The sequence below is a fragment of the Scyliorhinus canicula genome, chromosome 6 (assembly GCF_902713615.1).
Source record: "Scyliorhinus canicula chromosome 6, sScyCan1.1, whole genome shotgun sequence".
NCBI lineage: Eukaryota > Metazoa > Chordata > Chondrichthyes > Carcharhiniformes > Scyliorhinidae > Scyliorhinus > Scyliorhinus canicula.
In genome coordinates, this window is record NC_052151.1 from 210,302,976 (window position 1) to 210,323,903 (window position 20,928).

The window sequence follows — 20,928 nt, forward strand, 5'->3', positions numbered from 1 at the left end:
CATTAACAAGCTCCGTCTCCGGGCTACCAGGGAGGCAAAAGCCAATACCTCGGCCTCTTTCGCTTCCTGCACTCCGGGATCCTCTGACTGCCCAAATATCGCTATTGTTGGACTCACCTGCACCCGAGTGTCCAAAATCCTAGACATTGCCCTCGCAAAGCCCTGTCAGAATTCTTTAAGCGCTGGGGAAGCCCAAAACATATGGGCATGGTTCGCCGGACTCCCTGCCCACCTCGCGCACCTGTCCTACACCCCAAAGAACTTACTCATTCTTGCCGTCGTCATGTGAGCCCGATGCACCACCTTAAACTGAATTAAGCTGAGCCTGACACATCATGAGGAGGAATTTACCCTGCCCAGGGCATCAGCCTACAGGCCCTCATCCAGCTCCTCCTCCCACTTACCCTTCAACTCCTCCACTGAGGCTTCCTCTGCCTCTTGCAGCTCCTGATATATGTCCAACACCTTTCCCACCCCTACCCAGATGCCAGACACAATCCTGTCCTGTTTCCTATGCGGGGGCAGCAGTGGAAATGTCCCCGCCTGCTTTTCAAGTCCCGAACCTGCAGGTACCTGAACGCATTCCCCGGGGGCAGGCCGAACCTCACCTCCAGAGCCTGCACGCTGGGGAAAGTCCTGTCTATAAACAGGTCCCCCATTCTCCTAATGCCTGCCCTATACCAGCCTTGGAACCCCCCATCTACCCTACCCGGAGCAAATCTGTGCTTATTCCGTATCGGGGTCCACACTGAGGCCCCCTCCTCCTGCCTATGCCTTCTCCACTGCACCCAAATCCTCAGTGCCGCCGTCACCACCGGCCTTGTGGTGTATCGCGCCGGCGAGAATGGCAGCGGCGCCGTGACTAGTGCCCCTAGGCTGGTGCCTCTGCATGACGCCGCCTCCAGCCGGCCCCACGCCGCCCCCTCCTCCATCATCCACTTCCTAATCATGGCCACATTAACCGCCCAATAATAGCTGCAGAAGTTCGGCAAAGCCAGTCCTCCCCACTGCCCTACTACGCTCCAAGAATGCCCTTTTAACTCACGGGGTTTTATTCGCCCACACAAGTCCCGTAACAATCCTATTCACCCGCTTAAAAAAGGGCTTGGGGATGAAAATGGGGAGGCACTGAAAAATAAAGAGGAATCTGGGGAGAACCGTCATCTTCACAGTCTGCACCCGTCCCGCCAGGGAAAGCGGCAGCATGTCCCACCTTTTAAAATCTCCCTCCATCTGCTCCACCAGCCAGGTTAAGTTGAGCCTGTGCAGGGCATCCCAGTTCCGAGCCACTTGTATCCCCAAGTACCGAAAACTCCTCTCCACTATCTTGAGTGGGAGCTCCCGCAGTCTCTCCTCCTGGCCCCTAGCGTGAATCATGAACAGCTCACTCTTCCCCACGTTCAACGTGTATCCCGAAAAGCTCCCAAAGTCCTTCATGATTCGCATGACCTCCCCCATCCCATCTTGCGAGTTCGAAATGTACAACAGCAGGTCATCCCACCCCCTGCGCACCAACCCACTCCAGTCCCTTGAAGTCCTGAGCACTGTGGCCAACGGCTCAATTACCAGGGCAAACAGCAACGGGGACAGGGGGCACCCCTGCCTCGACCCCCGATGCAGCCTGAAATAATCCGACGTTAGCCGGTTCGTGGACACACTCGCCCTAGGGGCCTGATACAGCAGCTTGACCCACCCTATAAATCCCTCGCCAAATCCAACCCTGCTTAACGCTTCCCACAGGTACTCCCACTCCACCCTGTCAAAGGCCTTCTCCGCATCCATTGCAGCCACTACTTGCGCATTCCCCCCCTCCGAGGGCATCATGATAATGTTCAGGAGCTTCCTCACATTCGTGTTCAGCTGCCTGCCCTTGACGAAACCCGTCTGATCCTCCGCAATCACTCCCGGGGCACAATCCTCTATTCTGGTGGCTAGAAATTTTGCCAACAATTTAGCGTCTACATTCAGGAGCGATATCGGCCTGTAGGACCCACATTGGAGCAGATCCTTCTCCTTCTTCAAAATAAGCGAAATTAATGCCTGGGACATTGTCGGGGGGAGGAGTCCCTCCTTTGCCTCATTAAAGGTTCTTAGTAGGGATTGGCTTAGCAGCTCCGAGAACCTCTAATAGAATTCTACAGGGAAGCCATCCGGCCCGGGGCCTTGCCCGACTGCATGCTTGCCAGCCCCTTAACTACCTCCTCCAACTCAATCGGGGCCCCCAACCCCTTCACCCGCTCTGTTTCCACCCTCAGGAACCTCAATCGGTCCATAAATTGCTTCATCACTTCCCCTCCCCTCGGGGGTTCCGACTCGTACAGCTTCCCGTAGAACTCCCTGAAGACTTTGTAGACCCTCTGGGCTCAACACCATGTTGCCTTCCTTATCCCACACTGCCTCAATCTCCCTAGCTGCCTCCCTCCTGCGCAATTGGTGTGCCAGCATCCTACTCGCCTTCTCCCCATACTTGTAGACTGCCCCTTTCACTTTCCTCAACTGTGCCTCCGCCTTCCTCGTGGTCAGCAAGTTGAACTCTGCCTGCAGTTTCCGGCGCTCGTTTAGCAACCAACCCCCCCCCCCCCCCCCCCCCACTCCAGGGCAACTGCGTACTTCCTGTCCAACCTAAGTTTCTCTCCCACCAGCCTCTACCTCTTCGCCCTCTCCTCCTTCTCCCTGTGGGACCTAATAGAAATTAACTCCCCCCTAATGACCGCCTTCAAAGCCTCCCAAACCACTGCCACTGTTACCTCCCCTGTGTCATTCGCTCCCACATAGTTCTCGATGCTCCTTATCCGCCCACACACCTCTGCATCTGCCAGCAGCCCCACATCCAGTCTCCAGAGAGGGCGCTGCCCCCGCTCCACCTGAAGTTGCAGGACCACCCAGTGCAGGGCATGGTCTGAGACCGCAATGGCTGAGTATTCGACCCCCTCCACCCTCGGAATTAGCGCCCTGCTCAACACAAAGAAGTCTATCCGCGAATAGACCTTGTAGACGTGAGAGAAAAAGGAGAACTCCTTTGTCCTTGGCCGCGCAAATCTCCACGGGTCCAAGCCTCCTATCTGGTCCATGAACTCCCACAGGGCCCTGGCTGCCGCCGGCCACTTTCCTGACCTGGACTTGGAACGATCCAAGACCATATTGAAGTCCCCTGCCATAATCACGTTACTGGACTCCAAATCCAGGATCCTACCCAACACGCGCCTCATGAGGTCCGCATCGTTCCAGTGCGGTGCATACACATTCACTAACACAACTTGGGCCCTCTGCAGCTTGCCACTCACCATTATGTACCTGCCCCCCTTGTCCGCCACGATGCTCCCCGCATCAAACGCCACTCGTTTACTAACCAAAATTGCCACCGCTCTGGTCTTTGAGTCTAACCCCGAGTGAAACACCTGGCCTACCCATCCTCATCTGGTCAGCAAGCTTTAATTGCGTCTCCTGCAACATGGCCACGTCTGCCTTCTACCCCTTTAGGTGCGAGTACACGTGTGACCTCTTGACAGGCCCATTCAGGCCCCTCACGTTCCACATGATCAGCCTGGTCGGGTGTGGAAGATGGGCTTAAAGAACATGCAGGATGGGGCAGGTGGGACTGGAGATTGTGGGAAATGGGAAGGTGAGAGGGTGGAGGATGGGGAATGTCATGGATGCGGATTGTGGAGGATTGAAAATGTGGGTTGGGGCAAGTTGAGGAATGGTGAAGTTAGGGGATGGGTAAATGGGAAATGGGAAAGTTGGGTGACGAGGAAGGGGGTGGGGTTGGGAGTGTGTTGTTGGGGCAGGCGGGTGGGAAATTAGTGTCATGGGGGTGGAGTGGGGTGTTGGCATGGTGAGGGTGGGAAAGTTAGGGGATGGGGAGGTTGGGATGGCAAAGGTGTCCAATGTGGAACATTCATGATTGGGAAGGTGGCGACGGGAGAAGGTACGGAATGTGGTAGATAGGGGATGGGGAATGTTGGGAATGAGGAGTATAAAGAAGGTGGGGGGTGGGGAAGATGGGGATGGCGAATTTGCTGGATGAGAAAGGTGGGGTGTGGTCAACCCTTGACTCTGGCAGAGCGGTGTGGATGGTTGGTCGGTATCACCAGGACCCATTTTCCTTGGGTGGCTGTGGGAGGAGGAGTTGGGGAGGTCTCGGGGATGGGGAGCAGAGATTCTTGGCCATGTCAGTCGGGATGGTCAGTGTCTGAAGCAGCAACTCCTGCATGTAGATCATTCTAACTGACGGGATAATGGAACAATGGTCGATGATGTTCTGTGCAACAAAGATCATTGATCAAGAAGTTGGAGCGACTGGATTCCTTTCTCAAATTGTAGCTTCACATTGCCCTGGGTTTTGTGTAGTTTGGCTTATTCAGACCGAGACAGAGCAAAAACTTTTTGTCCATTGTTTCGAAGTGACTACCCCTCACAGCAACATCGCCGACCAGACAAATTACCACTCCTGCCCACTGTAAAATGGTGGAAAGAGCATTCCTCCGCTTTTGAAGCTTCGTTTTCAAATACTCCATTCCCTGGAGCCAACCTCTGGTCTCTGAACCATTTGGAGATGTAAAGCTTGTTCCCTCTTCCTCTTCCCCTATTCAACTGGCAACAGATGTTGAAGAAGGTGGCAATATATAAGGGTGCAGTGCAGACACGGAGCAGGAGCAGGCGGCTCGATGCCATCAGACATAGTGATAAGCCGAATCTGCCTGCAGACTCCCACAGGTGGAGCAAAGATGCTAAATTGAGATCTGAATGACTGATCATCATAAATCTTGTCCGACCTGGATGTATAATCCAATGTAACTTGGTGCCTGTGTCAGCAATTCAGCTCTCTCATGTAAATTTAATTTGGCATAATTTTGAAGTATATAAAAGCCTGAATGGTATTGACAAGCTCTCTGTGGAAAGATGTTTCCTCTTGTGAGCTGAGAACTAGCGGCGCTGTTTTTAACATCCAGGCACCCTTATGGGATAGAGAAGTGGAGATTAATTTTTCTCTGTCAATGGGTTATCCAACTTTGAGGCTTTACCTCAGAAAGCAATGGAAGCGGGGTCACTGAATATTGTTAAATCGGAGATAAATTGATCTTATTGGGCATCAAAAGTTATTGAGAAGCGTTGGGAATTTAGAAATCGAAACACAATCAAATCATCCATAATCTTATTGAATGTTCACTTTCCAGGAGCCGGTGCAGACTCGATGGGCCGAATGGCCTCCTTCTGCACTGGAACTTCTATAATTCTATGATAATCTTATTGAATGTTGGTGCAGTCTTGAGAGGCCCAGTGACCTTCTTCTGCTCTAGTTTTGTTTATTCAAAGGAACATTTTGGCTGTTTCTCAGCGATATCTGTGAGCAACGATTGAATGATTAAATGCTTTACTCTGATGAAGAGTGAACCAGCCTCGAAATATTAGCTCGGTTCTCTCTTCACAGATGCTGCCAGACCCACTGATATTTTCCATCATTTCCTGGTTTTTTTTCAGATTTCACATCCACAGTAATTTGCTTTTATATTGAACGATTTATGTTGCTGCATGTTAGCAAGAACGAATCGGGCGGGATAAATGATGGGGCGTTTTCCATGAAGATGTGGTGCAGACACACTTTTACACCCTGAAACTTTGCAATTTGCATAATTTGCTCCTTTACTAGATGGGTTTACTTGCGTTCACGCTCTGCCACAACAAACATCAGATGACACCCTTTATTCTATCTCTAAAAATAAAATCTGTGTCTCTGTTGCTTCCCACTCATGTCTCACAAATCAAAATGTAATCTTCAATGTCTCGAAGTACCAGTGCACGTCCCTGGGTAACAACAGTTGTCACATCACAAGTCACTGGTAAAAAGCAAGTACAAGCTGAAGAATTTGAGAAAGGGAGCCAAAGGAAGGCTGCCGCTCAGCTTGTGATGAAAATGAGCAGGAGAGGCTGAATTACCAATGAAGAAAATTCAAAAGGTACAATATGAGAGTTTGAAGTGAGCAATGAGGGATGTTTAAGAATGGGCCCTGGTAGCTCAGTCGGTAGAGCATCAGACTTTTAATCTGAGGGCCCAGGGTTCAAGTCCCTGTCAGGGCTCTCAGTTTGTCTCAAGGCGCTTGCTCCCCAATGAACAGTAAGAAAAAAGAATAGAAAATGCAGGATGATGAATGAAAAGTGGAAGAATTGTGGCAATGTTGGGTTTGCCAAATTGCAACAGCCATCAAGAAGTTTTGCTAGATTTTCGATTAATGTAAAAACTCGCTCCTGGTCTTGTCCTGCATTATGCCACTATAGTTTTCTGGTCATGTTTAATCACTTCAAAATTCATAAAATATTTCCTGTTTGTTTACTTCTTCCTTGCAGGACTGCTATAAATTAATAACTTTCAGAAATTACTGCAATTTTTACACTTTCAAAAGCCCATTGCAGATGAATATTTTAATTTACACTCTCAAAGTCAGCACAAGAAATCAACAATACTGGTGTTTAATCAAAATAATTGAAATCTGTTCTAAACTTGCAAGCTCACAATCAAGGTTGGTGCTGTGGCTTAGATGGTTAAAGCGCCTGTCTAGTAAATAGGAGATCCTGAGTTCAAATCTCAGCAGTGCCTTTGGGTCAAAGCTTGGACCCTGTGAAGAAATGTTCTCAATTTAATGGTGAATGCAGAACACGTTGGCAGAATATCTGTGGCACCGAGCTTCTAGTTTGCTTTACCTTAATTTTTGTCAAACTTTATTCAACCTTCCATAGCTCCCATATTTCATGCAAATTCCATTTTCCTCACCTACTCCATTGCATGTACTCCTCGCTTCAGCTCTGAGTAAAGACCACACGGATTTTAAACATTAACACTGTGTCTGGCTCCAAAGATATCCTCTCATTTTCTGAGCCACAATCCTATCATTTTTAGACTCGCACGCAGAGTCGCAGCTTCCGCAGTATTTTCCTTTGGATGCATGACAGGATTTATCTGAGGAATTCCAGAAGGAACATTTTGGCTGTTTCTCAGCGATATCTGTGAGCAACGATTGAATGATTAAATGCTTTACTCTGATGAAGAGTGACACAGCCTCGAAATATTAGCTCGGTTCTCTCTTCACAGATGCTGCCAGACCCACTTATATTATCCATCATTTCCTGTTTTTTTTTTTACAGATTTCACATCCACAGTAATTTGCTTTTATATTGAACGATTTATGTTGCTGCATGTTAGCAAGAACGAATCGGGCGGAATAAATGATGGGGCGTTTTCCATGAAGATGTGGTGCAGACACACTTTTACACCCTGAAACTTTGCAATTTGCATAATTTTCTCCTTTACTAGATGGGTTTACTTGCGTTCACGCTCTGCCACAACAAACATCAGATGACACCCTTTATTCTTTCTCTAAAAATAAAATCTGTGTCTCTGTTGCTTCCCACTCAACTCTCACCAATCAAAATGTAATCTTCAATGTCTCGAAGTACCAGTGCACGTCCCTGGGTAACAACAGTTGTCACATCACAAGTCACTGGTAAAAAGCAAGTACAAGCTGAAGAATTTGAGAAAGGGAGCCAAAGGAAGGCTGCCGCTCTGCTTGTGAGGAAATTGAGCAGGAGTGGCTGAATTACCAATGAAGAAAATTCAAAAGGTACAATATGAAAGTTTGAAGTGAGCAATGAGGATTGTCTAAGAATGGGCCCTGGTAGCTCAGTCGGTTGAATATCAGACTTTTAATCTGAGGGCCCAGGGTTCAAGTCCCTGTCAGGGCTTTCAGTTTGTCTCAAGGCGCTTGCTCCCCAATGAACAGTAGGAATAAGGAACAGAAAATGCAGGATGATTTATGAAAAGTGGAAGAATCGTGGCAATGTTGGGTTTGCCAAATTGCAACAGTCATAAAGAAGTGTTGCTAGATTTTCGGTTAATGTAAAAACTCGCTCCTGGTCTTGTCCTGCATTATGCCACTATAGTTTTCTGGTCATGTTTAATCACTTCAAAATTCGTAAAATATTTCCTGTTTGTTTACTTCTTCCTTGGAGGACTGCTATAAATTAATAACTTTCAGAAATTACTGCAATTTTTACAGTTTCAAAAGCCCATTGCAGATGAAAATTTTAATTTGCACTCTCAAAGTCAGCATAAGAAATCAACAATACTGGTGTTTAATCAAAATAGTTGAAATCTGTTCTAAACTTGCAAGCCCACAATCAAGGTTGGTGCTGTGGCTTACATGGTTATAGCACCTGTCTAGTAAACAGGAGATTCTGAGTTTATATCTCAGCAGTGCTTTTGGGCCAAAGCTTGGAGCCTGTGAAGAAATGATCCCAATTCAATGGTGAATGCAGAACACGTTGGCAGAATATCTGTGGCACCGAACTTCTAGTTTGCTTTACCTTGATTTTTGTCAAACTTTATTCAACCGTCCATCGCTCCCATATTTCATGCAAATTCCATTTTCCTCACCTACTCCATTGCATGTACTCCTCGCTTCAGCTCTGAGTAAAGATCACACGGATTTTAAACATTAACACTGTTTCTGGCTCCAAAGATATCCTCTCATTTTCTGAGCCTCAATCCTATCATTTTTAGACTCGTACGCAGAGTCGTAGCTTCCGCAGTATTTTCCTTTGGATGCATGACAGGATTTACCTGAGGAATTCCAGAAGGAACATTTTGGCTGTTTCTCAGCGATATCTGTGAGCAACGATTGAATGATTAAATGCTTTACTCTGATGAAGAGTGACCCAGCCTCGAAATATTAGCTCAGTTCTCTCTTCACAGATGCTGCCAGACCCACTGATATTTTCCATAATTTCCTGTTTTTTTTTCAGATTTCACATCCACAGTAATTTGCTTTTATATTGAACGATTTATGTTGCTGCATGTTAGCAAGAACGAATCGGGCGGGATAAATGATGCGGCGTTTTCCATGAAGATGTGGTGCAGACACACTTTTACACCCTGAAACTTTGCAATTTGCATAATTTGCTCCTTTACTAGATGGGTTTACTTGCGTTCACGCTCTGCCACAACAAACATCAGATGACACCCTTTATTCTATCTCTAAAAATAAAATCTGTGTCTCTGTTGCTTCCCACTCATCTCTCACCAATCAACATGTAATCTTCAATGTCTCGGAGTACCAGTGCAGGTCCCTGGGTAGCAACTGATGTCACATCACAAGTCACTGGTAAAAAGCAAGTACAAGCTGAAGAATTTGAGAAAGGAAGCCAAAGGAAGGCTGCCGCTCTGCTTGTGAGGAAAATGAGCAGGAGAGGCTGAATTACCAATGAAGAAAATTCAAAAGGTACAATATGAGAGTTTGAAGTGAGCAATGAGGAATGTTTAAGAATGGGCCCTGGTAGTTCAGTCAGTAGAACATCAGACTTTTAATCTGAGGGCCCAGGGTTCAACTCCCTGTCAGGGCTTTCAGGTTGTCTCAAGGCGCTTGCTCCCCAACGAACAGTAGGAAAGAAGAATAGAAAATACAGGATGATTTATGAAAAGTGGAAGAATCGTGGCAATGTTGGGTTTGCCAAATTGCAACAGCCATCAAGAAGTTTTGCTAGATTTTCGGTTAATGTAAAAACTCGCTCCTGGTCTTGTCCTGCATTATGCCACTATATTTTTCTGGTCATGTTTAATCACTTCAAAATTCGTAAAATATTTCCTGTTTGTTTACTTCTTCCTTGGAGGACTGCTATAAATGAATAACTTTCAGAAATTACTGCAATTTTTACACTTTCAAAAGCCCATTGCAGATGAATATTTTAATTTGCACTCTCAAAGTCAGCATAAGAAATCAACAATACTGGTGTTTAATCAAAATAATTGAAATCTGTTCTAAACTTGCAAGCCTACAATCGAGGTTGGTGCTGTAGCTTAGATGGTTAAAGCGCCTGTCTAGTAAACAGGAGATCCTGAGTTCAAATCTCAGCAGTGCCTTTGGGCAAAAGCTTGGAGCCTGTAATGAAATGTTCCCAATTCAATGGTGAATGCAGAACATGTTGGCAAAATACGTGTGGCACTGAGATTCTAGTTTGCTTGATTTTTGTCAAATTTATTCAACCTTCCATAGCTCCCATATTTCATGCAACTTCCATTTTCCTCACCTCCTCCATTGCATGTACTCCTCGCTTCAGCGCTGAGTAAAGATCACACGGATTTGAAAGATTAACCCTGTGTTTGGCTCCAAAGATATCCTCTGATTTTCTGAGCCTCAATCCTATCATTTTTAGCTTCTCACCCTGAGTCGCAGCTTCAGCAGTATTTTTCTTTGAATGCATGACAGGATTTACCTGAGGAATTCCAGAAGGAACATTTTGACTGTTTCTCAGCGATATCTGTGAGCAACGATTGAATGATTAAATGCTTTACTCTGATGAAGAGTGACCCAGCCTCGAAACATTAGCTCGGTTCTCTCTTCTGTAGCCCTCTACAATGGACACTAGTCTACAAAATGGAGAACTGCTAAGACTGCAGGGAAAAACAGCCATAGTACGGACACACAGCTTGCAGAAGCAGTTAGCATTTTGCACGTGCAAAACCAGTTTCAAAGCAGGTGCAGAAACCCAGCCAAAGGTGCAAAAAGGAAAGCGATCTGCATATTAATGAGGTGATACCGGCCCAGTCCCAGATACAATAGAAACATTTTAAGTATCGATTGATATTTTCCATAGCTACCCAGCCAGAATGGCGCCAGAGAACCCAGGTCAATGACCCCTAGGAACCGCCCCCCGCCATCGAGGAACGACTCCAGGATAGGGGAATTCGAATGATGTCGATTAGGAAAGACCCAATCGATACCTAGCAGGTGAAAGAGCCCGCCCCAAGGGGCACGGACCTCCAGGACCTATAAAGAGAAGGTCAAGCACATGATTCGGTCTGTTGCTTCCAGACTCCAGCCCAGATCTGTTGCATCCTGACTCCGACCCCAGCCTCCAGATCCTGTCTTTCATCACCGGCCGTTGAGCATGAGCCATCTTTCAGTAAGTGCTAAACAACGATTGCTACGTGACCCAGGCATTGCTTATACTCTTGCCGACTATTAGTGAACAGAAGGTGCAGTCCTGAAAGGAACAAAGGCCTTGTCCCCTGACCTTGCTGATTCCTACTTAGATAAGTATTTAGTCATTTAATAGTAGAAATAAGTATTAGTCTTTTAGCGTGTGCATGAGTATTTATTATATCTGTTATAATAAACACTAATTGTTTAGACTTACTGATCGGTGTTAAGACTTATTGCTTTGAACTTGACCTTGATAACTTGTGACGGTGTCTATAACAGCACCTGGCGACTCCTGAGCATAGATACAGATACAGAGCCAAACCAGTGTTATGCACATGTCCTTTAAATGGAGGCGTGTTAATCACACTAACAGTAGAACGAGCAACATTTAGTGGTGACCTCCTGACGGGACGCGATTAGAAGTGGCACCCCCACTCCGTGAGAACACCAGAAATTTGAATTAGAAATCTGATTGGAAAAAATGAAATATCACAAGTGATCGAGGTGTTCGAACCAATAATGATAATTCGGAAGTTATTTTTGTGCATGTGTACTAACAGGGTTGTAAAGTTAACCTGAGAGCTTTTTGTTGCGACGAACTGTCGGGAGTTTTGTAAGCGGAACATAGCGAAAGACTTACCCGTCTTTTTGAAACATTACCTCAACACCCCCTGTTCCAAATTTAAGTAAGAAAGAGAAAATGGTCATGTAGGCAATGAAACGCCTCATGAACCCAGAGCAGTTCTTGGTCGCAGCGACCAGCAGTAGCAGAGTAGGTCAGTGTCCCGTGTGGGAGCTGGAACTCCGCAAGTATCTGAAAGGAAAGTGATGGCCCCTTTGGAATGATTTCTGTATGAATAAGGAGACAGGTCCCGGGAGTATAGGACATACTTGGTGGGAGAACCTCTCTCAAATTCATAAGAAAAATCCGAATAAAGCACGCAAGCCGATGGCAACAGTGCCCTGTTTGGACGCTCGGACGCTCCGAGCAGAATTGGAAGAACGCAATAGAATGAGCAAAGTGGATGTCAGGGACATCGAGAATGAAAACTTAGAACTAAGAGGGAAGCTGGCAGAGAAGGGTAGAGAGGTGGATGATGCTAAGAGGGCACATCAGTGCTGTCTAGCCCATCTGAGCAGTTCCCAGACACAATATGAAACAGCCTATCAAGATATGCAGCGTGCAGTCCTGATAATAGAAGAGTTTGAAAAGCAGGCAGAGGCATTGCAGAGGCAATGCTCTGACCTAAAGGCAGCTTTAAGAGCACTCCACGCTGCCACTACTGAGCAAAGACAGAGCACAGTAGACCATGCAAAATGCAGGAAGCAGATTGCGGAGCTGCAATCGCTGCTTTCAGTGCAGAATGGGTTCCAAAGCACCTTTGGAACGCAGTTAGATGAGGAGAATGCCCCAGACTGGCAGGAACTGAGTGAGACAGCGCAGCGCTATGTTCAAGGAACATGTGCGCCAGCAGTGCAGCAGAAAAGGAAAGCACCCCAACCCCCCACAGATCAGACAGCACCCGCACCCATGAATCCAGTCACCACCCAAAGAAAGGCAACCACAGACGGCGCACCCGATATCACCTACACCACCCCCTTAACTGTAACGCAACTCAGGGACGCGTGTGAGAAAATCATCCCCACCAATTTTTCGCAAATGTTAAACAGCAGGCTACCATGTACGGCCTGGACGTTAGAGAGCAGGTTAAGCTCACGGTTCTGAGCTTAGACTCATCCGTAGTAGCAGCCCTCCCCGACCCACAGAATGTTGGAGGAGGCACACTAGAGGAAATGCACACCTCCATTTTAGATGCAATTCGGTATAACAGAGGAGACCCAGTTGAAGGACTAAATAAATGCAGACAAAAGAGAACAGAGCATCCCACAGCATTTGCAGGAAAGCTGCGGATCCATTTCACGGCAGTTTTCGGCGAATTAAACCGAGCGCATTTGAACCGTGACAACATGGTTAAATGGACCCGCACCATAATCTCCCATGCCACAGATGCAGGACAGAGTGCTTGCAATAGTTACGACCCCTCAGAGGAGGCCCATAATGAGAAATGGGTTCTGAAAAGATTGTCCCGCGCTTGGGAACAATCGGTTCAGGGCAAAATTAAAATAAAGACCCCAGATGAAGCTCAGGCTGCAGCGGACATTCAGGCAGTGAGAGCGCACCAAAACCCCGCATGGGTAAATGAAGGGAAGACCAGCCCTCCACAGAAGTCGCAGGAATGCTACAACTGTGGCCAGTTAGGACATTTTGCTAAGGAATGCAATGCACCCCAAAGATCACAGAGAGGCCAGCAGACAGGCACTCTGAACAGAAATAGAGCGAAGCCTATTCACAGTATAGGAATACAGTCAGGACAGACCAATGTGGACTGAACGGACTGACGGTGTTCGGGCTCCCCCACTTGGGTCTGTGACACCCTCTGGGACCAATCCGGGAGACCGGAAGTCACAGCAAAGGTTCGAGGGAAGCCCATAGAGTTACTTTGGGATACAGGAGGGTCCCGCACCACAATTAATTCCACCACCACGGCACTGGCAGACACGTGGCCGACCACATCCACCATTACACTCAGCGGTTTTACAGGACACTCACAGCAGGGACACATCACAGCCCCCGTAGCAATTCAGCTAGGGAACATCTCCACCAGACACCCCGTTGTATTAGTTAATCTACCCCGTACAGCAGAACACATACTGGGTATAGATTTCATGAATGCCCATAGCCTGTCGTTCGATCCAGTAAACCAGGGTGTCTGACGAATGGCAAAATCAGACAGAGCACCCGCTACTCTCACAGTAGGAGAGTATGCGAATAGGATTAGCGCAGTAGGCGACTTTTGTTTCGACCCGACCACGCTTAGTACGGACAGACAAGTGAGAGTAGTTTTAAATAAACACAGGACAGCATTTGCCAGTCACCGGCTGACTGCGGCAGAATGACTGGACAAGTTCACGTTACCGGACCTGACCTCCGACCACAGAGACAATACCGATTTCCCCTAGAAGCAGAGGGAGAAATAGGAAAAGTAATAGATAGCTTATTGGAGCTAGGTGTACTTAGGACAGTAGCCTCGACCAATAATGCTCCTATTTGGCCAGTCAGAAAGCCCGACGGATCATGGCGTCTGACCATTGATTATCGGGAGCTCAACAAAGTAACCCCAGCAGTAGCCCACACGGTAGCAACAAGTCCCGAAACCATGCTCAAACAGGGACTCCACTCCAAATATTTCACCGAATTGGACATTAGCAATTGGCTTCTGGTCAATCCCATTGGCAAAGGCGTGCCAGTACAAATTTGCCTTCACATTCAAAGGACAGCAGTATACGTGGACATGCCTCCCACAAGGATTCCAAAATTCCCCCTCCATTTTCCAACGACAGCTGGCAAATGGTTTAGTAAAATTTTCCCGCCCCGAATGTCTGGTACAGTATGTGGACGACCTATTACTGCAGACAGACACAAAGGCAGAGCACATTACGCTTCTGGCCGAGCTCCTGGAAATTTTAACCTCGATTGGATGTAAAGTTAACCCCAGAAAAGCCCAGATATTAGAAAACAAAGTGATGTATTTGGGTACAGTCATCACGCACGGCAAACGCGAGATCGAATTCAAAAGGATTGATTCGATTGTCAAATTGCCCCTTCCCCAGAATGTTTCAGCTCTCCGCTCGTTTTTAGGACTGGTTGGTTACTGTCGGAACCATATCGATGGCTTCGCGACAAAGGCAGCCCCACTCTCAGACCTCCTTAAGAAAGGAGCCCCATGGGAATGGCTTCCGCAGCATACAGAGGCTGTGGAAGATTTAAAGAAAGCCCTTAGCGCAGCACCCGCGCTACAAGTCCCAGACCAACTCTCCCCCTATGCAATAGAGGTAGCGAGCACAGATCTGACCCTCTCGGCCGTGTTACTCCAGGAACGGCACGAGCAGGTAAGACCAGTGGCTTATGCCTCCAGACTTTTAGACCCAGTAGAACAAGGATTCTCAGCCTGCGAGAGGCACCTCCTAGCAGTTTTTTGGGCAGTACAGTACTTCGCGTACATTACCGGACTCAACCCCATCACCATTTTGACCGAGCACACCTCCACACAGTTACTTCTAGACGGTCGACTGAAGGACGGTTCAGTTAGCCAGATTAGAGCAGCTAGATGGACGTTACTTTTACAAGGACGGGACATCACAGTTAAACGGACCAGGACACACACAGTTTTAGCGGACAACCTCCAATATCCAGGACAACCCCATGAATGCGAGATTGTAGCACCCCTACACAACACAGGACCCTTCATAGCAAAGACACCCCCCAGAAAGATAGGGATTCAACCCAGAGCCCCCAGCATACAGACACGTGTGCCCCACTGAAAATATATGTGGACGGTTCATCCACAGTTTTAGATGGAGAACGCATCACTGGATGCGGAATCTATGTTGAGGATGCGCAGGGTCGCGCATTAGAAGAAATCTCTTTAAAATTACCGGGACACTTAGGCGCGCAGGCAGCTGAGCTCGCGGCCATTGCATACATAGTGGACCACCCAGATTCTTTTCCCAGCCCGGCAGACATATATTCGGACAGTTTGTATGTCTGTAACAGTTTAACAGATTTTCTACCCCTGTGGAGGACACGAGGTTTTGTCTCCGCAGACGGGAAGCCCCTTCCATCAGCCCCATTACTCCGCCATATCTTAGACAAGGCAAAGGATAGGACGTATGGCATAATCAAAGTTAGAAGTCACCATAGGTCATCCCCCCTTGGAAATGTAAAAGCCGACGCATTGGCAAAAGCAGGTTCCAGGCGAGGACACTCTTGGACACCCCCAGCTAGCGCACCAGCTAGCGCCCCTGTGAGTGCAGTTCAGGTCTCAAAGACGGAAATTAAAGATTTAGTTGAGGCACAGAAACAGGATAGGGATCTCAGGGAGATTTTTAAAGGAAATTTTGTGCACCAATATGATAAGTTCAGACACGCTCTGGCCACACATGAGGGTGTGATCATTAAGGATAAACTTTCCGGAACAGGATAGGAATCAGATGATTGCCTTGTTCCATGACAGTCATGGACACCAAGGGATCGACCCGACCACAAGGCACCTCAGGCAACTCTGTTGGTGGCCAAATTTAAGACACGATGTGACCCATTACATCGAGAATTGCCTAATTTATGCACAAAATAAACCGGAGAGGTACTTGAAAAAGGCACAACTTAGACATACTCAACCAGTTAATGGCCCCTGGACTAACCTCCAGATCGATTTTATAGGACCATTGCCCCCTTTTAGGAATGGCTATAATTATGTTCTGGTCATTATAGACACCTTTACCAAATGGGTAGAGGCATTCCCCTCACGAACGAATACAGCTAAGACAGCTGCAAAGATCCTGACCCACCACATCTTCACGAGATGGGGTCTACCGAGAAGTATTGAGTCAGATCAGGGATCTCACTTTACAGGACGGGTGATGAAGAACGTCCTGACAATATTTGGCATTAAACAAAATTTCCACATTGCGTATCACCCCCAGTCAAGCGGGATAGATGAACGCATGAATCGGACCCTAAAATCGACCCTTAGAAAAATGGTTCAGGAGAACAATTCTACATGGGATTCAGTACTCCCATTTGCACTCATGTTCATCCGCAACACGGTTTCATCATCCACAGAATTCACCCCACACACACTCATGACCGGACGCCCTATGAAAGGTACAGAATTCCTTTTAGGACTGGACATAACTAGCCCCGAAGTGACGGCCCTCACACATGAAAAGGCAGTCAAAGACCTAGTTGAGACTGTGAGGTCTGCACAGTTAGCAGCCGCAGTAAAATTAGGAAAAAGACGAAAACAAAGCACAGCTTGCTTTAATAAGAATGTACACCCCACAGAGTTTCAGGTTGGACAACAGGTAATGTTATCTGTTTATAACCCCAGCAGCTTTTTGGCACCTAAATTTTGTGGCCCGTATTCAATTTCGGACAAAATTAGCCCCTCCGTTTACAGAATAAAATACCCCAACGGTATGACTGCGTGGTTTCATATTAACCAGCTAAAGGCTTATGGAACACAGTCTAACCACGCACACCATGTCCTGCTAGACGCAGCAGAACATCTCACTCCGCCCACAAGAGACACATTTCCACCATCCTCCTCACAGACCAGTTCCTCATCGGACTCGCCCACGACTCCGCCCACTGACTTCAGACCACGCCCCGAAACGCCCACAAGCTGCCACAGCAGTGACAGCGACACTGACTCAGACAATGAGGACAGCCACAGCACTCAACCCTACATCCCCCACTTTAGCGACTACGACCCCGACTCCAGTGACCCCATGGAGGTCACCTACGTTAAATACACAGACCCACCACCCGACCCCGACGACACCGACAATACCCCTTCAAACTCAGATACCACACTTTGGCACAGGGACAATTCATGGAGACTTGTCCGCAATAATGAGAGTGTCCCCCGGTCACATAACGCACAGATCGCGTGCCTGATCCACACAAGAGTGTGGGATCCGGGAGAAGAGGAAGACGTGATGTCTGACTCCCGATACGGCAACCCCTTTGTGACCCTGTTCACAGAGAGAGAGGAGAAGTGAGGTGTCCAGATGATGTAAAAGAGGAACCGCTTGAGGGAAGCGATATCCTTTCTGATGGAACCTGCACGTATGTTTGTTTGTTCATGTTTGTTTGTTTTTGATAATATTAAGGGTTTGATTGGAGATCAGATCACTTTGTTGTTTGTTAAAGTTTTGATTGGAGGTTGGCCATCTTCTTTTCAGCTGAAAAGCTTGTGACCGCCTCGCACGCACGTTAGCTTGTCTGCAGAAACTTCTGAGATCTTCTGTTAGGTATCCTCTGGTGAACCGACAAAGTTCACGACTTGTCCCCTGTTTTCAGATGTTGGAGCATCTTGGCTCCTCCCTTGTTTTTCAGGTGCCCCTCTATTCTGTGAATAGAGGCTGCAATCCCACGATGAATACATTCCTACCCGTTCATCTCAGGTTGCTCAGGCAGTGGAGAAACGGCATTGAGGACCCGCCCTGTCTGAGAACCCCCCTTTGGTCAGCCAAGCTCGGGTACGGCACAGCACACCTTACCCGGGGATCCCATTCAAATCTTACCCGTAGCGGTCCATACGCAACTCATTCGGACTTTTTGTTCCAAACATTGTTTCATTTTTCTTTAGGTAGCCCTTCGGCAGCCATCCCACATGCTATTTACATCCAGGAACATTCGGATGGTAAATTGCAAAGCCTGCGAGACGGCTCGCAGAGGTAAAGTTGTTAGGTGTATATCTGCTCCTAAATTCGCATTTGAAATAAAAATGAGGGGAGTCACAGGGTGTGACTTGGCCAGTCATTTAAGGGTCAATTGGAATGAGAGGACATATACACTAACAGTACAGATATTAAACTGTATTGTCAGATACTGTGCTTGATCCCATAGCTTTCAAAAAGTCGAAGCATGGTTCACGGCAAGGATCAGCCATACAAAGGAAGAGAAGGAAGAGAACAAAGAAGACCATGATGGAAGCCTACCTATTACTATTAAATGTTGTATTTTTGCATGTAGAAGCAAATCATGTTTCCCCCACGACCCCCGCCATTAATGTTTCCCACACACCGTTTTCTCCGTGCTCAGCACTGATCAGTGAGGTTCAGACCTGGTGCACGAAATTCATGACCTGGTACTCAATATCGTATGTGATTGAATCACTGTTGGTGATTGCAATTCTCTGCATCATAGTACAGACCCTCAGGTTGAGGAAATGGAAAAGGAGAGCCTCCCGTTCCTGCCCCTCAACCATTTACGGAGTTCAATCCCCTATTTTCGGTTTTCACCAATCCCCCCAACCCCTTGATGCATCGGAAATGTATTGATAGCGATATGTAAATAAAAATGAGACACTGATGTATTATATGGTTCTGAACTCGATTGCCGAGTCAGAAAGCAACATGTAATGTGGTGTGAATGGATAAGACTTTAGAATGTGATGAAATGTTTAAAGTAAGATGAGAATAGGAATTGTGATAGGTAGAGGTTCCCGAATATTGGTAATGCATGTCCCCATTGACATAGCGCCAAGTAGAAAATGGGAGTTAAAATTTTCTTGCCATAGTTAAGGACAGAATAGACGCCCAGGAACTTGCTAAGGTCAGGGAACCCGAAAAGGAACCCAAAGGAAATCGAAGTAACATAGAAGAACCATACGTAGGTGATCCTTCACAATTTCTTGTGAGGATCACAAGGAGGGAATGTAGCCCTCTAAAATGGACACCAGTCTACAAAATGGAGAACTGCTAAGACTGCAGGGACAAACAGCCATAGCAAAGACACACAGCTTGCAGTAGCATTTTGCACGTACAAAACCGGTTTCAAGGCAGTTGCAGAAACCCAGCCAAAGGTGCAAATAGGAAAGCGATCTGCATACTAATGAGATGATACCGGCCCAGTCCCAGATACAATAGAAACATTTTATGTATCGATTGATACTTTCTATACCTACCCAGCCAGAATGGCGCCAGAGAACCCAGGTCAATGACCCCTAGGAACCACCCCCGCCATCGAGAAACGACTCCAGGATAGGGGAATTCGAATGATATCGATTGGGAAAGACCCAATCGATACCTAGCAGGTGAAAGAGCCGGCCCCAAGGGGCACGGACCTCCAGGACCTATAAAGAGAAAGTCAAGCACATGATTCGGTCTGTTGCTTCCAGACTCCGGCCCAGATCTGTTGCATCCTGACTCCGACCCCAGCCTCCAGATCCTGTCTTTCATCACCGGCCGTTGAGCATGAGCCATCTTTCAGTAAGTGCCAAACAACGATCGCTGCGTGATCCAGGCATTGCTTATACTCTTGCCAACTATTAGTGAACAGAATGTGCAGTCCAGAAAGGAACAAAGGCCTTGTCCCCTGACCTTGCTGGTTCCTACTTAGATAAGTATATAGTCGTTTAATAGTAGAAATAAGTACTAGTCCTTTAGCGTGTCAGAGTATTTATTATATCTGTTATAATAAACACTAATTGTTTAGACTTACTGATCGGTGTTAAGCCTTATTGCTATGAACTTGACCTTGATAAATTGAGACGGTGTCTCTGACGGCACCTGGCGACTCCTGAGCATAGATACAGATACAGAGCCAAACCAGTGTCAAGCACATGTCCTTTAAATGGAGGCGTGTCAATCACACTAACAGTAGAATGAGCAACAAAACTTTGCAATTTGCATAATTTGCTCCTTTACTAGATGAGTTTACTTGCGTTCACGCTCTGCCACAACAAACATCAGATGACACCCTTTATTCTATCTCTAAAAATAGAATCTGTGTCTCTGTTGCTTCCCACTCATCTCTTACCAAACTAAATGTAATCTTCAATGTCTCGAAGTACCAGTGCAGGTCCCTGGGTAACAACAGTTGTCACATCACAAGTCACTGGTTAAAAGCAAGTACAAGCTGAAGAATTTGAGAAAGGAAGCCAAAGGAAGGATGCCGCTCTGCTTGTGAGGAAAATGAGCAGGAGAGGCTGAATTACCAAATAGGAAAATTCAAAAGGTACAATATGAGAGTTTGAAGTGAGCAATGAGGAATTTTTCTGAATTTTCCCTGGTAGCTCAGTCGGTAGAGCATCAGACATTAAATCTGAGGGCTCAGAGTTCAAGTCCCTGTCAGGGCTTTCAGTTTGTCTCAAGGCGCTTGCTCCCCAAGATGCGAAATCTGAAAAAAAAACAGGAAATGATGGAAAATATCAGTGGGTCTGGCAGCATCTGTGAAGAGAGAACCAAGCTAATATTTCGAGGCTGGGTCACTCTTCATCAGAGTAAAGCATTTAATCATTCAATCTAATCCATTTAGATCTTATTTTCCAGAATTCAGGTTTACAGTGAATTAACTCCTGCAGTTACTGGATGCAGGATGATTGAT

General features: G+C 46.9%; 5 non-coding genes across 5 annotated transcripts; all 5 read left to right on the forward strand.

Moving 5' to 3' along the window:
- Window positions 1-6,005: 6,005 nt before the first annotated feature.
- trnak-uuu lies at window positions 6,006-6,078 on the forward strand. Its single transcript has one exon. It is a non-coding gene; the product is annotated as a tRNA-Lys (tRNA).
- Window positions 6,079-6,521: 443 nt separating this feature from the next.
- On the forward strand, window positions 6,522-6,595 carry trnat-agu. Its single transcript has one exon. It is a non-coding gene; the product is annotated as a tRNA-Thr (tRNA).
- A 1,069-nt stretch (window positions 6,596-7,664) lies between these two features.
- On the forward strand, window positions 7,665-7,737 carry trnak-uuu. The gene has a single exon. It is a non-coding gene; the product is annotated as a tRNA-Lys (tRNA).
- A 1,583-nt stretch (window positions 7,738-9,320) lies between these two features.
- On the forward strand, window positions 9,321-9,393 carry trnak-uuu. Its single transcript has one exon. It is a non-coding gene; the product is annotated as a tRNA-Lys (tRNA).
- Window positions 9,394-9,836: 443 nt separating this feature from the next.
- trnat-agu lies at window positions 9,837-9,910 on the forward strand. The gene has a single exon. It is a non-coding gene; the product is annotated as a tRNA-Thr (tRNA).
- The last annotated feature ends 11,018 nt before the right edge of the window (window positions 9,911-20,928 follow it).